The sequence below is a fragment of the Podarcis melisellensis genome (genome assembly GCF_964234715.1).
Source record: "Podarcis melisellensis genome assembly, chromosome: 5".
Lineage (NCBI taxonomy): Eukaryota > Metazoa > Chordata > Lepidosauria > Squamata > Lacertidae > Podarcis > Podarcis melisellensis.
Window position 1 is genome coordinate 64,344,837 of NC_138537.1, and position 19,319 is coordinate 64,364,155.

The 19,319-nt window shown below is 43.1% G+C and overlaps 1 protein-coding gene across 1 annotated transcript in view; it reads left to right on the forward strand.

Annotated features, from left to right (window-relative positions):
• Nucleotides 1-19,319, forward strand: part of LOC309370640 (putative lysosomal acid lipase/cholesteryl ester hydrolase) — a 119,270-nt gene that overhangs the window by 45,211 nt on the left and 54,740 nt on the right. The gene's annotated exons all lie outside the window — the stretch shown is intronic.

The following is a 19,319-nucleotide window of genomic DNA, read 5'->3' on the forward strand; positions in this document are numbered from 1 at the left end:
GAGACAGGGTTGTCCCCTGTCTCCTTTACTGTTTATCTTGACTTTGGAAACATTAGCGAGAAATATAAGAATGGATGATAATATAAAAGGAATCACAGTAGGGTGCAAATCATATAAATTGAAAGCATTTCCAGACGACCTGGTAATAACTGTTGAGGATCCCTTGCAAAAATACCAAGGGTGCTAGAAAAAAATTACTCAATTTGGACAAGTAGCTGGTTTTAACTTAATAAAACCAAAACAAAAGTCTTGTTAAAGAATATGACAGAACAAAAGAAAAATTAATTCATACAAGGTTCAGAGCTGGTGGTAGAAAAGAAGGTGAAATATCTAGGGGTATGGCTAACAGCTAAGAATATAGAAGCAATATTGGTCAAAAAAGTCAGTATGAAAGGAGAATGGGTGACTTACAAGGAATTGTTAAAGAAGGTGGAAAACCAACTAAAATTGAAAGACTGTAATGATATAAGGTATTTGTTAACAGATTGGTTACAATATCACCAACTCAATGATATATTCAGGTGTGATAAAGGAGTGGGTTTTGGGAAGGAATTTTCAAGGTTTGAAAAAGAACTATTGGGAAATAATGATAAATTTCTATCAAAAATGTATAAACTACTGTTGGAATGGGAGACAAAAGATGAAGAAGTAAAAGAAGTGATGATACACTGGGCAAAGGATGTAGGTTATAACATACCAATTAATTTATGGGACAGATTCTGGAAAGAGAATTTAAAATTTATGGCTTGTGTATTGGAGGAAAACTATATGAAAATGATGGACCGTTGGTATTTCACTCCAGTAAAGTTGGCAGAAATGTACAAAAATACATCTAAGTTATGCTGGAAATATAAGGATTGGGAGGGTACTTTCTATCGTATGTGGTAATTATGAAAGGTAGTAAAGGACTTCTGGGAAATGGTATATAATGAATTATTATTATTTTTTAAGACAACATTTAATAAAAAACCAGACGCCTTATTACTAGGCTTAACTGGAGAAGAAATACCAAGAAACCTGAAAAGACTGTTTATGTATGTGACAACAGCTGCAAGAATGTTGTTAGCCCAGATGTGGAAGGAAGAGAAGGTCCCAAGGAAAGAAGAGTGGATTAACAAAATGATGGACTGTGCTGAAATGGCAAAGATGACCATGAAGATCAGACATCAAGATAACAAAAATAATAATCAAGAATGGGAAAATTTTCACAGAATGAGTCGGGCACTCTCTGGAGCCACTTCCATGAGCAAAAAATACCTGTTTTCAAAAAAGTAATAAGATTCGGACCAAAAACTGGCATGTTCCAGATGGAAGGAGATAAACAAAAAAATCTGCCTAATTATACAGTCACTGGATGCTAAGTTTCAGACTCTAAAAGGACTCTCATCTTAATGTGTGGATTAATGAGGTGAGCGACCACTGTCTTTTTGCATTCATCATATCTGTTGCCTCATGATTTGGTAAAGCTCACCCAGAAAGAAATTAATTATTCAAAGGAAATACAAGAGGTGAAATTTCAATTGAATGTATGATGCACAGCCCTCAATGGAGAACTCTATTTGGAACTGACAGAGTAAGATCTGATATGAAAGCTTCTCGGGCTGAGGACGAGGTGGGGGAAGAGATGGCGGCTGTATTGCACAGTTACAAAAAGAATGGAATTCGTTTGGACTACAAAAGGGGTATACTTTGCTCTAAGACACATCTGCTTGTATGGATTATTTCTATATATGATTTGAGAACATAATGACAGTGAATTCTGGGCCCTGCCAGTTCTCCCAGGGCCCAGGAGAACTGGGGGGAGGGGGCTCCTTTAGAAGAAACTGAAATAATTCTCATATAGCATACAGATCCTGAAACATACCCCACAATATAGTAGTTAATTTCGTTGTTGTGTATGGAACAATGACAATAAAGATTATCGTATCGTATTGTATCATAATGGAAACATAAATGCACACCAGCTTATTAAGAAAGATCAGAAAGAATTTGTTGATATCCACCATAAACTTCAATTTTGGAATGAAGCCCAGAGCCTTAACGAGACTTCGTCAAATGAAGGAGAGATCAGAGAAAGAGGACTGCACTTCAAAATAATTGGACAGAGAATAATATGGAATACAAATGCCTCCTGAGTATTAATAATATAATATAACTGTTTAAAAAGATAGTGAGACACAGAAATCATGATTGATGGACTGAAAAGAGGAGGAGGGTTAAAAATCAGAGTTCTGAAAATGGAAAATAGCAAAAAATGCAGACTTTAATGAGGACAATATCTCTTGCCACCTGGAACATGGGGCGTCCTCCTTTGAATTTTTTTATAATTGGAGTATATAATTGGTGGTATTATTATTACTGTGATTTGGAATGATTTGATTTGTCATTAATTGGAATATTTTTATTGAAAATGAATAAAACTTATTTTTAAAAAAGAATGAGAAAAATTTGTAAAATATCTTAAAAATCACTGTAGTTACTTAGAAACATTAGCTGGGTATATATAAGCAATAAACCTTCATCTTGAAAGGAACACAATGTGTCAAACTTACTTAAAAATTGGCACCTTGGGACTAAACAACATTTACTTGGAAATGATTTTTTTTTAAAAAATTCCATTGATGTCAGTCCCTAGTTGTTGGAATGCAAGATTTGACCATGTATTAGAATGTTGTCCTCGGTGGACCAGGGCTGAAGTTTCCACTCACCATAACTTCAAAGAGAAGCATGGAAGCTATAAGGAGGACAAAAGGGGCACATCATTTTTCTGCAGTGCTGCCACAGTCAGTTTAAGTTAAGATTGCCACTGCAGGGGCCGAAAAGTGACACCCACTCCCACCCGCCTTCTCTTCTATATCTCTTCCTTCAAACTCCCCTCAGCCATTTACCACAAGCACATTTGCTCTAGAGAACAATAGCAACTATTTAGAAACAGAAAGGAAAGAGTAGGAATAAATGAATTCAAAAGGATCTCTCCAAAATGACAGTAAAATAGCAAATGCAATTCAATCCAAGCAAGTGTAAACTGATACACACTGGGGCAGATAAAATCTTAATTTCACATGCTGTATATGCTCATGGGGTCTGTACTGGCCGTGATGTACCAGGAATGAGATCATGGGGTCAGAGTAGAGAGCTTGATAAAGATGTTGTGGCTGCTGTGAAAAAGGTGGATTCCATGCTGGGGATCAGTAGCAAAGGGGCTGTAGATAAAGCTCCCAATATCATAATGATCCAAGAAGCCATTGAGGTGTTAGACCAGTGCTTGGAGGCAGTGACAGGCTGGATGTGGATCAAGTTTTTAAATCTAAATTCTGAAAGAACAGAGATGTTATGTGTTTCAATTTCTCCAGTCTAGAAAGTACAAAAATTAAGTACCATTCCTACCATTTAGGCAAAAAGTGAAACGGGCAACCTGCAAGGTGAATTTTGAGGTGGTGCGGATAAGCCCCTCGCAGCTTTAATTGTAACTATACAGTATGTGCAAAATCCATAATTAGGAAGATCCTAAGCAGGGAAGTTCCTGTTGCCTTTTGAATCTTAAGAGTGCTGCTGGCTTCTGCTTTAGTTTGGATTCATTTCTGGAACGAGTTACCACTTCAAGCAAGTTGATGCAGTCTGATGCCACAAGATGGAGCTGTGGCCCTTATGAGTGATACTTTGTAACTCGTTTATTACATCTTTAGCTGGGAGATGCTGTTCTTGCAACATAAAGAGAACATGAAAAAAACCATCCCTCCTTTTAAGTGTCTTAAAACAAGATTCCCAATATCTAGCCTGCCTTGCAACTTCGCTTCCTTTGCAGCAATCATTTTGTGGCGATCACACAGGGTCCCCGGATGTTTGACAGTCTATTGATCCCTGTGCCACCACTGTGATTGCCTCTTTGCTGCCACCAACCCGTTTCCCTTGGGTACACACGGAGTCCAGACAGTTGTTAACATTAACAAATAATCAACTTTATTTTTATAAGCATGAACACGTTTAAGGTTTCAGTGATTTTTTCTTGGCAGTTTTTTAATCTTAGTTTCTATACTGTCTTATACGTTCGTAACAAGTTCAAACTGATTATCTCAATTATCTATCTGACTCCACCTAACAGTTCCTCTCACTCCCTCACAACACAACTTGACCAACGAACAGATATATCCTCACTCTTCCTTCTCTAACTCCTCACTCTCAACTGACTTCCAAAAAACACCCACTCTAACTCTCTCCTATCAGTTTCCACTGGCCAATCAGATCACACTCATTTTAACCCTTTCCTTATGACCCACCTAGGAGGCACAAAGACTTTGTGGGTTCCTGTGTGAAGATGCAGAAACATACATTTACAGTGGTACCTTGGTTCTCAAATGCCATGGTACTCAAACAACTTGGAACCCCAAAATTGCAGACCTGGAAGTAAGTGTGATAACTTTTTTCAGAAGCTGAACATGCTCCGTTTTGAGTGTTACGCTTCTTTTTTTTTTTTAAATAATTTTTATTAAGTTTCATATTACCAAATTAAACATATCAAACCAATTAGTCCAAATTGTAACAATACATATATAATCCAATTATTTGCCAAATTATAAATTCTTTTTGGGGGGGGGGATATCCCATGCTTCTCGATCGGCAGGAGTCCAATCCTCAACAGTTTTCTGCTACCTTCATGTTAAGAATGATATTTTCAGTCTCCTCTTCTCAATCCTTGTCGTTACACATTTTCCTTTTCCTTCGCCTCTGAATTACTCCGCAAGTGGGTTGGGAAAAAAAACAGTCTTATTTGTATTTCTGTGTGGACTTTATACTGCTCTCTCGTAAATCCCAATAATCCAGGCATTTCCGCTCAAGCAAGCACTCACCATCTTGTCGTTCAGATGAAATACAATCTAAAGCTCGCTCTTTAGCTTTCCTGACCTGTTGCATTGTAAATTAGCCTTTTTCCAGGAGGGCTGCCCCTTCCAGTTCGCAATCTCATCGAAAAAAATAAATCTTCGGCTCGCCCTCCCCCAAGACCAAAACCTCCTGCAACACAGGTCTCGTATCCAGTTTCCATTTTAACTGTGTCACAGAGAGAGCCCTTCTTTCCAAATCCTTGATAGGAAATTTATATCATTCCCACACAGTTCATATTCAGTCCCATTTGCCAATTAGTTGCTGTGACAGATCCTCTCAGAGGGAGGGTTATTAGTAATCACATAGAGGGAAAAAAGATAAAAAGTCATTCCCACCCCTCTAAGTTCCGTTGCACTGCAATCCACATACCAGCTTGTCTGTAGTGCTTTGATTAATCTTCCGTCTCAGTCTTCTTCATTTTGGTGGTAAAATTGTTAGCAGATAAAAACCTCCTGCCTCTCTTGAAGCATGTGCATTATCTTTCACCAAATTTTTCCTTTTAAGTAACACAACTAGTTTCGCTCCTGAAAGTAGCTTTGGAGGAGTTCTGAGATCCGCCGAGGGTTTACACCTAGTGCCTCACCCCCTCCTTCTTCCGAACTCGAGGGTGATTTATGGCAACCGCGGGTGATAACTGCATCTCTCCCCCCTGGAAAGATGTTAGGGAGACTGATTTACTCCCCATAATCAGCCTCTAATTACCTCGTGCGGGCTGGATAGATGTTAATATCCGCCATCTTTCAAGGCGCCCCTAGCGGCCACGCTTGAGTGTTACACTTCTGATTTGAGTGTCACACTTCCGTTGTGAGTGCCACACTGAGTGTTAGGCTGAGGTCTGTCTGTTTTTTGCTAATTATTCTGCATTATTTTTGGCAGCTCTTTTTGTTTTGTTTTTGTGACTGAGTGGAACTCAGTTCAGCTACTGATTGATTGTGTGACTGCACTACATTGTTTATTGCTTTCATTTTATAGATCAATGGTCTTGTTAGATAGTAAAATTCCTGTTAAATTGCTGTTTTGGGCGTTGTTTCTAAAAGTCTGGAATCAGTTAATCCATTTTGCATTACTTTCTATGGGAAAGTGTGCCTTGGTTTTGGAACACTTTGGTTTTGGAACGGACTTCTGGAATGGATTAAGTTTGAGAACAAAGGTACCACTGTACCAGACATAGTAGCTTTCTCCAGTACTGCAAGCATTTTTCATAGGAAGTCTTTTAAAAAGCAAATTTTAAGCCTTTGGACTCATTCAGGCCTGCTGGCATAGTGTAATCATTTAAGGCACACCTGATAGGCGACAGCTGAGCATATGAAGCCTAGGAAGATTCATTTGAGAAACACCGAGATAGCATGGTTCCCCACCTCCCCAGGCAGAACTTTCATGTGGGGCGGCTCCTTCGCATGTTATGCTTGGCATGGCAGTCTCTTCACCCATCACTCAACAGGACCACATTTGCACCATTTGCTTCCAATTTGACACAGCTAGGGACTAGAGCAGTGTTTCCCAACCTTTTTTGGGCAAAGGCACACTTGTTTCATGAAAAAAATCTTGAGGCACACCACCATTAGAAAATGTTTAAAAAATTAACTCTGTGCCTATATTGACTATATATAAAGTAACTCTCTGTAATAGGAATCAAATAAACACAAAGATAGTATTTTATAATTACTTTATTATGAAATAGTAAGTAAACAGAAATATGAAAAATTATAAAATACTTTATTCAGTGCGCAACCTGGGCCTGTTTGGCTGAACACAAAGCTGATATTCTGGCTGGAATCGAAGAAAGACACACACGTAGCTCTTCGTCAACAGCTCTCAGTCTCTCTCTGTATTTAGTTTTTATAGCAATCATGCTTGATAAGCTCAACTCACAGAGATATGTAGTGGGAAATGGGAGCAATGTCAAAATAGCTTTGTTTGCCAGAAGGGGGAACTCCTTGGCAGTTTCCAACCAAAAACTGCCCAAAGGTAGATCAGCAAATCTTAGCTTGAAACCACGATTTTGGTTAGGTGCTTGTAAAACTAGCTTGTAAAAAAGGCTTAAAGGTAAAGGTAAAGGTACCCCTGCCCGTACGGGCCAGTCTTGACAGACTCTGGGGTTGTGCGCCCATCTCACTTAAGAGGCCAGGGGCCAGCGCTGTCCGGAGACACTTCCGGGTCACGTGGCCAGCGTGACATCGCTGCTCTGGCGAGCCAGAGCTGCACACGGAAATGCCGTTTACCTTCCCGCTAGTAAGCGGTCCCTATTTATCTACTTGCACCTGGGGGTGCTTTCGAACTGCTAGGTTGGCAGGCGCTGGGACCGAGCAACGGGAGCGCACCCCGCCGCGGGGATTCGAACCGCCGACCTTTCGATCGGCAAGCCCTAGGCGCTGAGGCTTTTACCCACATCGCCACCCGCGTCCCTAGCGTAAAAAAGGCTTAGGTGCTTGTAAAACTAAATTCCTCCAAACTTTTGACAGCACCGAATCTCAAACTTGGAAAAGGCAAGAACAGCAGAGCCAATCAGAGAGCAGTTGGCAAGGCTGTCATGAGAGAGAGAGAGAGAAACCCTCTTAAGTACTTGACTTCAGAGGAACTCTTGTACTGTCTTCCAGAGTAGAACTGCCGGATTCACTTCTTGGTGCACAAAACACGCACGCAGCAGGAATGCTATTTCTACTTCTACAACCTCCTTGCCACCTTTTGATTTAAAAGAGCAGCAACACTTGGCTGAGAGAAGACAACTTTCAGCTTTGATTTCTGCTTGCTCACTCACTTCCTCCTGCCCCCCTGCTCCAAATGCTGTCTGCCAAAAGTCACTCGCCACCCAAATCTCTCCATGCTCCTGAATGCACTCAGCCCTTCATTTCTAGGGAGGAAAAAAACTAAATAATAATAATTTATTATTTGTACCCCACCCATCTGGCTCGGTTTCCCCGGCCACTCTGGGCGGCTTGCAACAAAACACTAAAATACAATAACCTATTAAACATGAAAAGCTTCCCTAAGCAGGGCTGCCTTCAGATGTCTTCTAAAAGTTTGGTAGTTATTTTTCTCTTTGACATCTGGTGGGAAGGCCGCCTGCGAGGTCTTGCCCTTGCACCCTGCGCAAGACCCACCTCGCCACCTATGAACAACCACGAAACACCCCCGACTAAGTGCAAGGTGCATTTATTTTCCTTGGTGCCGCCAAGACATTGCCGGAGAGAAACTGGCACCGTAACCACAGCAGCCGCTTTTCGCTCCCACCTCTTGGGAAAATCTAAATTTGACTCCTGCCGCCCCCAAACAACCGAGAAACGGCATGGACTCGAGTTCGCGTGAGAAGAAGAAACACCCTGCACGTGCCCAGAGGCACTCCGCTTTTTTTTCTGAGCCCGCCGTGATGCACTCTGTACATGCTCGCGGGCGCACCTGCCTGTCTTTCCAGCCCCCGCAGGGCCCCCCCGGCTCACCTGAGGCCCCGCCGCGCTTCTGCTGCCTGCGGTGGTCGCTCTCGTAGAAGCCGAGCGTCTCGGCGGTGCACTGCTGCGGCCCGGGGCCGGGCGACGGCGGGCTGGAGGCGGGCGGCGCGGACCGAGCCGGGGATGGCTGAGGGGAGCGGCACTCGCCGCCCGTGAAGCTGCTCCGCCGCTGCTGCCCGGAGCCCGGCTGGAGCAGGGAGAGCTCCGGGGGGCCGCCACCACCACCGCCGCCGCCCCGCCGCCCCGCCTCTCGCCGCCCGACTCGCCCGCCTCCCTCCCACGGCACACCAGGCAGCGTCTCGCGGCACACTAGTGTGCCGCGGAACACCGGTTGGGAAACACTGGACTAGAGTGCCCATATGCCTTACTTTCCAGAGGACACTCCTCTGTTTGAAAAGCTGCCAGGGCCAAGTCCAGTTTAAAGATTAAGAAAAAAACAACAGGAGTCTTGGCATCATGCCCCATCAATGCATAACACGTGGACAGGAGAATGAGCTGTCTTCCCCACTATGGTAACATAGATTTCTATTTAGATTAATAACAGAAGTAGAGCCTGATGAATCAGGCCAGGTGCTCATCTAAGTCAAGCACCATCTTTTTACAGTGGGCAACCAAATGCCTATAGGAAACCTCAAAGAAGGATGTCAGCACAACAGCAATCTCCAGCACTCAATTGTTGTTGTTTAGTCATTTAGTAGTGTCCGACTCTTCATGGCCCCATGGACCAGAGCACGCCAGGCACTCCTGTCTTCCACTGCCTCCCGCAGATTGGTCAAACTCATGTTTGTAGCTTCGAGAACACTGTCCAACCATCTCATCCTCTGCCGTCCTCTTCTCCTTGTGCCCTCAATCTTTCCCAACATCAGGGTCTTTTCCAGGGAGTCTTCTCTTCTCATGAGGTGGCCAAAGTATTGGAGCCTCAGCTTCACGATCTGTCCTTCCAGTGAGCACTCAGGGCTAATTTCCTTAAGAATGGATGCGTTTAATCTTCTTGCTGTCCATGGGACTCTCAAGAGTCTCCTCTAGCACCATAATTCAAAAGCATAAATTTTTCGGCGACCAGCCTTCTTTATGGTCTAGCTCTCACTTCCATACATCACTACTGGGAAAACCATGGCTTTAACTATATGGACCTTTGTTGGCAAGGTGATGTCTCTGCTTTTTAAGATGCTGTCTAGGTTTGCCATCGCCTTTCTCCCAAGGAGCAGGTTTCTTTTAATTTCGTGACTGCTGTCGCCATCTGCAGTGATCATGGAGCCCAAGAAAGTAAAATCTCTTACTGCCTCCATTTCTTCCCCTTCTATTTGCCAGGAGGTGATGGGACCAGTGGCCATAATCTTCGTTTTTTTGATGTTGAGCTTCAAACCATATTTTGCGCTCTCCTCTTTCACCCTCATTAAAAGTTTCTTTAATTCCTCCTCCCTTTCTGCCATCAAGGTTGTGTCATCTGCATATATGAGGTTGTTGATATTTCTTCTGGCAATCTTAATTCCGGCTAGGGATTCATCCAGCCCAGCCTTTCGCATGATGAATTCTGCATATAAGTTAAATAAGCAGGGGGACAATATACAGCCTTGCTGTACTCCTTTCCCAATTTTGAGCCAATCAGTTGTTCCATATCCAGTTCTAACTGTAGCTTCTTGTCCCACATAGAGATTTCTCAGGAGACAGATGAGGTGATCAGGCACTTTAAGAACTTGCCATAGTTTGCTGTGGTCGACACAGTCAAAGGCTTTTGCATAGTCAATGAAGCAAAAGTAGATGTCTTTCTGGAACTCTCTAGCTTTCTCCATAATCCAGCGCCTGTTTACAATTTGGTCTCTGGTTCCTCTGCCTGTTCTAAATCCAGCTTGCACTTTTGGGAGTTCTCAGTCCACATACTGAAGAAGAAGAAGAGTTTGGATTTGATATCCCGCTCTATCACTACCCGAAGGAGTCTCAAAGCGGCTAACATTCTCCTTTCCCTTCTTCCCCCACAACAAACACTCTGTGAGGTGAGTGGGGCTGAGAGACTTCAGAGAAGTGTGACTGGCCCAAGGTCACCCAGCAGCTGCATGTGGAGGAGCGGAGACGTGAACCCGGTTCCCCAGATTACGAGTCTACCGCTCTTAACCACTACACCTTCCTTATAGAATTTTAAGCATAACCTTGCTAGCGTGTGAAATGAGTGCAATTGTGCGGTAGTTGGAGCATTCTTTGGCACTGCCCTTCTTTGGGATTGGGATGTAGACTGATCTTCTCCAATCCTCTGGCCTCTGCTGAGTTTTCCAAACTTGCTGGCATATAGAGTGTAGCACCTTAACAGCATCATCGTTTAAAATTTTAAATAGTTCAGCTGGAATATCATCACTTCCACTGGCCTTGTTATTAGAAGTGCTTTCTAAGGCCCATTTGACTTCACTCTCCAGGATGTCTGGCTCAAGGTCAGCAACCCCACTTCCTGGAGTGTAAGAGACATCCATATCTTTCTGGTATAATTCCTCTGTGTATTCTTGCCACCTCTTCTTGATGTCTTCTGCTTCTGTTAGGTCCTTTCCACTTTTGTCCTTTATTATGGTAATCTTTGTACGAAATCTTCCTTTCATATCTCCAATTTTCTTGAACAGATCTCTGGTTCTTCCCATTCTGTTGTTTTCCTCTATTTCTTTGCATTGCTTGTTTAAGAAGGCCTTCTTGTCTCTCCTTGCTATTTCTTGGAAATCTGCATTCAATTTCCTGTATCTTTCACTATCTCCCTCGCATTTTGCTTGCCTTCTCTCCTATGCTATTTGTAAGCCCTCATTGGACAGCAACTTTGCTTTCTTGCATTTCCTTTTCATTGGGATGGTTTTCGTTGCTGCCTCCTGTATAATGTTGCGAGCCTCCATCCATAGTTCTTCAGGCACTCTGTCCACCAAATCTAAATCCTTAAACCTGTTCCTCACTTCCACTGTGTATTCATAAGGGATTTGATTTAGATTGTATCTTACCGGTCCAGTGGTTTTTCCTACTTTCTTCAGTTTAAGTTTGAATTTTGCTATAAGAAGCTGATGATCTGAGCCACAGTCAGCTCCAGGTCTTGTTTTTACTGACTGTATAGAGCTTCTCCATCTTTGGCTGCAGAGAATATAATCAAGCTAATTTCGATGCTGCCCATCTGGTGATGTCCATGTGTAGAGTCGTCTCTTGTGTTGTTGGAAAAGAGTGTTTGTGATGATCAGCTTGTTCTCTTGGCAGAACTCTATTAGCCTTTGCCCTGCTTCGTTTTGAACTCCAAGGCCAAACTTGCCAGTTGTTCTTTTTATCTCTTGACTCCCTACTTTAGCATATAAGGTGATGTAAGTCTTCATAGAATTGGTCAATTTCAGTTTCTTCAGCACCAGTGGTTGGTGCATAAACTTGGATTACTGTGATTTTAAAAGGTCTGCCTTGGATTCGTATCGAGATCATTCTATCATTTTTGAGATTGCATCCCAATACAGCTTTCGCCACTCTTTTGTTGACTATGAGGGCCACTCCATTTCTTTTACGGGTTTCTTGTCCACAGTAGTAGATATGATGGTCATCCGAACTGAATTTGCCCATTCCCGTCCATTTTAGTTCACTGATGCCCAGGATGTCAATATTTATTTTTGCCATCTCATTTTTGACCACATCCAACTTACCAAGGTTCATGGTTCTTACATTCCAGGTTCCTATGCAATATTTTTTTTTTACAGCATTGGACTTTCTTTTTGCTTCCGGGAATATCCTCAACTGAGCTTCCTTTCGTCTTTGGCCCAGCTGCTTCATCAGCTCTGAATCTACTTGTACTTGTCCTCCGCTCTTCCACAGTAGCATGTTGGACGCCTTCAAACCTGAGGGGCTCATCTTCCAGCGTCATAAGTTTTATATGCCTTTTGTCTTTGTCCATGGAGTTTTCTTGGAAAAATACTGGAGTGGCTTGCCGGTTCCTGCTCCAGGTGGATCACGTTTGGTCAAAACTCTCCACTATGACCTGTCCATCTTGAGTGGCCCTGCACGGCATAGCTCATAGCTTCTCTGAGTTATTCAAGCCCCTTTGCCACGGCAAGGCAGAGATCCATGAAGGGGCCAGCACTCAATAAGTCATAGAATTATATAGGTACACCAATAGCACTAAGTATAGTAATTATTTCAAAATTTTCATGTATACACAGAGGCAAGTACTTGCAAACTTGAATTCTCTTTGGATCTTCTTTTGGTGATGAGTAAATGGCCACTTGTTACTTGCTTCCCATAAGCATTCTGCAGTCAGTAAAAAAAAAGAAGGCCAGTTTTGGAATTCTATAACTAGAGTTAAAGGGTCAGTATTACCACAAACTCCAGTCTAACGAGCTGTAGCTGCTTCTTCAGTCTTCTCCTCTTGCGGTTTTTTTTTTTTTAAAAATGGAAATTAACATTGTCCCAAAATATAGAGCTGTAGGATTTCCAGGGCAATCGCCATGGCCCTTGGCACCTTTCCCCCCAGTCATGCAATTTATCAGGGATAACATGGGGGTAATTATCCCTGGTGACCCCCCATGGCAGGGGGGGGGACTTCTCACCTGCGGGTCGATATCTGCTGCTCGCTACAATGGAATGCGGTGGCAGGGATGCTGGGTGCCTAACAAATTGGAAACTCTCCAATGCCAGCGCCATGAGCGGGAGCATTCCTGTTCCTTAAAAAATATTTGAATTTGGACTCAGAAATTGGTGTGTTCTGGAAAGAAGGAGACAAAAAGGACCTGCTAAACAAACCAGTCACTGCATGCTAAGATTTTGATCCAGAAAGGACTTTGGTCATTTTGCTACGGTATATGTGAGGTGAGCATCTGTTTCTTTTCTATACATGCTACTTCATGACTTGGCAAGCCTCACGAAGAAAGATTTAATTAACTAAATGGAATGCAAGAGGAATTTCATTAAAACTTGTGAATCTGAGGATTTGTGGTGCGGGCCTCTATGGAGGTCTCTAATTGGAACTGGCAAGATATGAAGGGACTTTGCACAAAAACATGATTAGATATATTCTCAGCTCAAGATGATAAAATGGTGTAATTTATGGTGATTTGAAAAAGAAAGGGCCTTTTCAGGGGGGCTGAAGACAACCAATGGATTACAACCGGGGTTTTTTTCACACAAGAAATCACATTTGCTGGCATGAACTTTTGTCATATATTGATTAAAGTTAAAGTGAAGGTGGGCTTCCTGTTTCCGGCAGTGGGAAATGGCTGACTTCCATACGACCTGATCCCAGCCGTGCTGGTAATTCAGGGCTGAAATGGGGGTAATTAGCACAGGCAGACTCCCCAGGGTGGAGGAGGACTGTCTAGTAGACCCACAGATTGGCGATGCGATGCGATCGCTTCTCGGCCTTTTGGCTAAGATCAAGTGCACAGATTGTCCCAGATTGTCAGTTTGCATCAAGGTACAAGCAGCAGGACACTGGGTCCCAGAGCACAACACGGCTGAAGTCACTCTCATAGCCAGAAATATATGTTTGATAAAATAATTTGATTTGGACAATAAACAGACATAGTCTGGACTGAAGAAGACTAAGAAAAAACCTGCAGAACTGTACAGTCCCTGGTGATTAAGCTCGGACTTCTAAGAGATTCTCACCATGACATTTGGATTACGGAGGTGTTTGGCACATTCTTTTTCTATTCTTAATATCTACAATTGGTTTTCTATGCCAAGCCTCATCAAGAAATTATACTGCATTCAACAGTGCAGCTTTACTCAGTCTTGAAAGACTTGATAAAGATAAAAGAAGAAACAAGATGGCGTTTGTTAATAAGACACAGCATGGAAAAATTAGAATTCCTCCCTTTTTCAAGGGAAGCAGGAAATATTTGATGGCTGACTTTGTAATGACTTGAGATAACAATTTGGGACAACAAATAGTGCAGCCGTTTGCAGAAGTTTTTCATTATGAGCGAGAGAGGAGGCTGAATGGATGTCTAGCAGCCCCCCTTCTAGGGCCTGGAGGGGGGGTTGTGTGGTCTCCAAGAAGGCTGATCAATCGCCAAATGACTTATATCTGTTGATTACAGTTTATTTGCATTGCAACATTGCAAACAGTCTGCCCAACAATCTATACAGTGGTACCTCTTGTTACATAATTAATTTGTTCCGGAGGTCTGTTCTTAACCTTTCATCAAACAAAGGAAAGCTGGAAGACAACCCAGAGTCCTGGAAGACAAGACTGTGGAATGAGAAAGGGACCTCCGAGGGGGACTGCAGCGAAAAACATTTGGTGAACAAAGAAGAAGAAAAGCAAATTTCCTCTTGCATGTTAACATACATATGGATTTGTTAAATACGATTGAAAGTCGATACTAGTAACTATTAAGATAAGATAAAGGATTAAGATTAGAATTATGATGTGAACAACCAGGAGAGAAAAGGCAGGAACAAGAAACAAAAGATTTTCTCCTGACCAGCCAGAACATGGGAAGTCTCTGTAAATTGTATAATTGGGAATGTATGATTGGCTTTGTTATTTGGATTATGATATGGCAAGATTTGATATGTTATTAATTGGAGTGTTATAAATGAAAATTAATAAAAAACATTAAAAACAAAAAACAAAATATAGAGCTGTAGTAACCACATGACCAAGCCGTGCCTTATTTTGCTTTTAATATATTTTTCGTGTTTCATAGCAGTTGTTATCTTTTAGCACACCTTCTTTATGTCAGAATAACCATTTTTACCTACCTGACTTCTTACAGGTTAAGTGCTTGGTAACAATCTTAAAGCAAAGCTTTGTTACACTGATTTTTACCTACTACAAATAACAACAAAGTGGAAAATGAAACATATTTTAAAGCCAATGGAAGGAAGATCATTATTGCAGTTAGTATCCCAACAAAGTGTAGAACCTTGAAGAAGAAGAAGAAAGACTACAGACACTTGCTTTTTCCACTGCAGAGAGTACATAAAACAAACACACACAGTCACTGAGCTCAGCACAGAGCATCCCTTGACATGGCATTCCTAAGGCCAGCTCTCTTCATACATGCATTAATGATACATATTATATGTCATTTATTTTTCTATGTTGGAATTTGAGATGCGTATGTAGTTCTCTACAGATGACACCCAGCTCTACCTCTCCTTTAAATCAGAACCAGTGAAGGCGGTGAAGGTCCTGTGTGAGTGCCTGGAGGCGGTTGGAGGTTGGATGGCGGCTAACAGATTGAGGTTGAATCCTGACAAGACAGAAGTACTGTTTTTGGGGGACAGGAGGTGGGCAGGTGTGGAGGATTCCCTGGTCCTGAATGGGGTAACTGTGCCCCTGAAGGACCAGATGCGCAGCCTGGGAGTCATTTTGGACTCACAGCTGTCCATGGAGGCGCAGGTTAACTCTGTGTCCAGGGCAACTGTCTACCAGCTCCACCTGGTACGCAGGCTAAGACCCTACCTCCCCGCGGACTGTCTCGCCAGAGTGGTGCATGCTCTAGTTATCTCACGCTTGGAATACTGCTACGCGCTCTACGTGGGGCTACCTTTGAAGGTGACCCGGAAACTGCAATTAATCCAGAATGTGGCAGCTAGACTGGTGACTGGGAGTGGCGGCCAGGACCACATAACACCGGTTCTGAGAGATCTGCATTGGCTCCCAGTACATTTCCGAGCACGATTCAAAGTGTTGGTGCTGACCTTTAAAGCCCTAAACGGCCTCGGTCCTGTATACCTGAAGGAGCGTCTCCACCCCCATCATTCAGCCCGGACACTGAGATCCAGTGCCGAGGGCCTTCTGGCAGTTCCCTCATTGCAAGAAGTGAGGCTACAGGGAACCAGACAGAGGGCCTTCTCGGTAGTGGCGCCCGCCCTGTGGAGCGCCCTCCCATCAGATGTCAAAGAGATAAAGAATTATCTGACGTTCAGAAGACATCTTAAGGCAGCCCTGTTCAGGGAAGTTTTTAATATGTAATGCTGTACTGTTTTTAACACTGATTGGGAGCCGCCCAGAGTGGCTGGGGAAACTCAGCCAGATGGGCGGGGTATAAATAATAAATTATTATTATTATTATTATTATTATTATTATTATTATTATTCCAGATTCTGACCTGGTTGTTGTATCATACACCTTTGTGCACCTTGTGAACACAGGTTGACAAGCATCATTTGTAATGTGCTCCCACCCATCTTTTTCATTTTTCTACTTTTATTAAGGGGACGCGGGTGGTGTTGTGGATTAAACCACAGAGCCTAGGACTTGCCGATCAGAAGGTCGGCGGTTCAAATCCCCACGATGGGGTGAGCTCCTGCTACCTGGTCCCTGCTCCTGCCAACCTCACAGTTCGAAAGCACGTCAAAGCACAAGTAGATAATTAGATACAGCTCTGGCGGGAATGTAAATGGTGTTTCCGTGTGCTGTTCTGCTTCACCAGAAGCGGCTTAGGCATGCTGGCCATACGACCAGGAAGCTGTACACTGGCTCCCTTGGCCAATAAAGCAAGATGAGCGCCGCAACCCCAGAGTCGGCCACAACTGGACCAAATGGTCAGGGGTCCCTTTACCTTTTTACTTTTATAAAGAGTCCTCCTGGTTTAAAGTGATGGTCCATCTAGTCTAGTATTATGTTTCCACTGTGGGTAAGCCAAATGCTTCTGGTGACTTTACAATTGGGAAATGAAGGAATCAGTTCTCTCCCTCTCCTTCCCTCTCCTTCCCTATCCATCTCTCTCTCTCTCTCTCTCGCCCCAACTTGTCTGCAAGGGAGATGGATTCTAAGTTTGAATATTCCAATTTCAGTAACATGACTACTAATTCTGTGAGGTTGTTTTCACAATCATCTCTGTGTTAGAGATACAGGATGCAAACTGTAGCACTGATGGATCCACTTGTTGTTGTTGTTTAGTCGTTTAGTCATGTCCGACTCTTCGTGACCCCATGGACCAGAGAACGCCAGGCACCTCTGTCCTCTACTGCCTCCCGCAGTTTGGTCAAACTCATGCTGGTAGCCTCGAAAACACTATCCAACCATCTCGTCCTCTGTCGCCCCCTTCTCCTTGTGCCCTCCATCTTTCCCAACATCAGGGTCTTCTCCAGGGAGTCTTCTCTTCTCATGAGGTGGCCAAAGTACTGGAGCCTCAGCTTCACAATCTGTCCTTCCAGTGAGCACTCAGGGTTGATTTCCTTCAGTATGGAGAGGTTTGATCTTCTTGCAGTCCATGGGACTCTCAAGAGTCTCCTCCAGCACCATAATTCAAAAGCATCAATTCTTCGGCGATCAGCCTTCTTTATGGTCCAGCTCTCACTTCCATACATCACTACTGGGAAAACCATAGCTTTAACTATACGAACCTTTGTTGGCAAGGTGATGTCTCTACTTCTCAAGATGCTGTCTAGGCCTGTCATTGCCCTTCTCCCAAGAAGCAGGCGTCTTTTAATTTCGTGGCTGCTGTCACCATCTGCAGTGATCATTGAGCCCAAGAAAGTAAAATCTCTCACTACCTCCATTTCTTCCCCTTCTATTTGCCAGGAGGTGATGGGACCAGTGGCCATGATCTTCGTTTTTTTGATGTTGAGCTTCAGACCATATTTTGCTCTCTCCTCTTTCACCCTCATTAAAAGGTTCTTTAATTCCTCCTCACTTTCTGCCATCAAGGTTGTGTCATCTGCATATCTGAGGTTGTTGATATTTCTTCCAGCAATCTTAATTCCGGCTAGGGATTCATCCAGCCCAGCCTTTCGCATGATGAATTCTGCATATAAGTTAAATAAGCAGGGAGACAAAATACAGCCTTGTCGTACTCCTTTCCCAATTTTGAACCAATCAGTTGTTCCATATCCAGTTCTAACTGTAGCTTCTTGTCCCACATAGAGATTTCTCAGGAGACAGATGAGGTGATCTGGCACTCCCATTTCTTTACGAACTTGCCATAGTTTGCCGTGGTCGACACAGTCAAAGGCTTTTGCATAGTCAATGAAGCAGAAGTAGATGTCTTTCTGGAACTCTCTAGCTTTCTCCATAATCCAGCGCATGTTTGCAATTTGGTCTCTGGTTCCTCTGCCTCTTCTAAATCCAGCTTGCACTTCTGGGAGTTCTCGGTCCACATACTGCTTGAGCCTTCCTTGTAGAATTTTAAGCATAACCTTGCCAGCATGTGAAATGAGATGGATCCACTACCACCACATAATCTCCTCTGGAGGGCTGGAGGTCCTTCCAGATTGGGGTGGGTGGGGGAGATAGAGAGAGAGAAAGAGAGAACAAATGCTTGGGGAGAATCTGCCTTTTACTACAGTTTTAGGTTTTACATAATCATTTAAATTATATCACTAGTAGCTAATTGATTTGAATATGTTGTCTGATCATCTGTGGCCAAATAGCATGGTATGTGATTCGAGATATGTTGATATTTCTGTTTGTTCTGAGTTCTGGGAGGCATAAAACACAAGTAAAAACCATGCAAGGTCAGCACAGACATCTTGAGGTTCCTATCCTTCCTTCAGTCTGTCAGATGGAGTGAATAAAGTATTATTATTAAGTAGAAACATGAAGAGTTGTAGCCAACACTGCACAAACGGAGCTCCACTCACGCAAAAGGTCTTCCCTTGACTTACTTATTCCCACCAAATCAGTTCCAGATGGTCCTGCAACACTCTGGAGCAGCTTTGGAGGGTGTACAAGAAGGTGCAGGGGGAAGAAGAGTACATGGCATTCCATTTTGGAAGTAGAGGTCTGTTGCATGAGTGGAACAGCAATGTTGGATGCAAACTAAAGTCTTCCTAATGTTTCTTTGGGGTGTTGCTATTTCCTTCTAATTGGCACCCTGTCATGTAACTACATGACTGGCTGTTGAAAGGTGGTTGTTGCTGCTATATTGATAGCCACACCCCAGGTTTTCAAAGGGCCCTGAGCTAAAAAGTATTTCCTAAACCATTTGTGGTTCAATAACCTTTCATGCCTTTCTCTCAGATGGTGTTCTCTCAGATGGTGTTCCCTATCCTTCCTTCAGTCTGTCAGATGGAGTGAATAATAATAATAATAATAATAA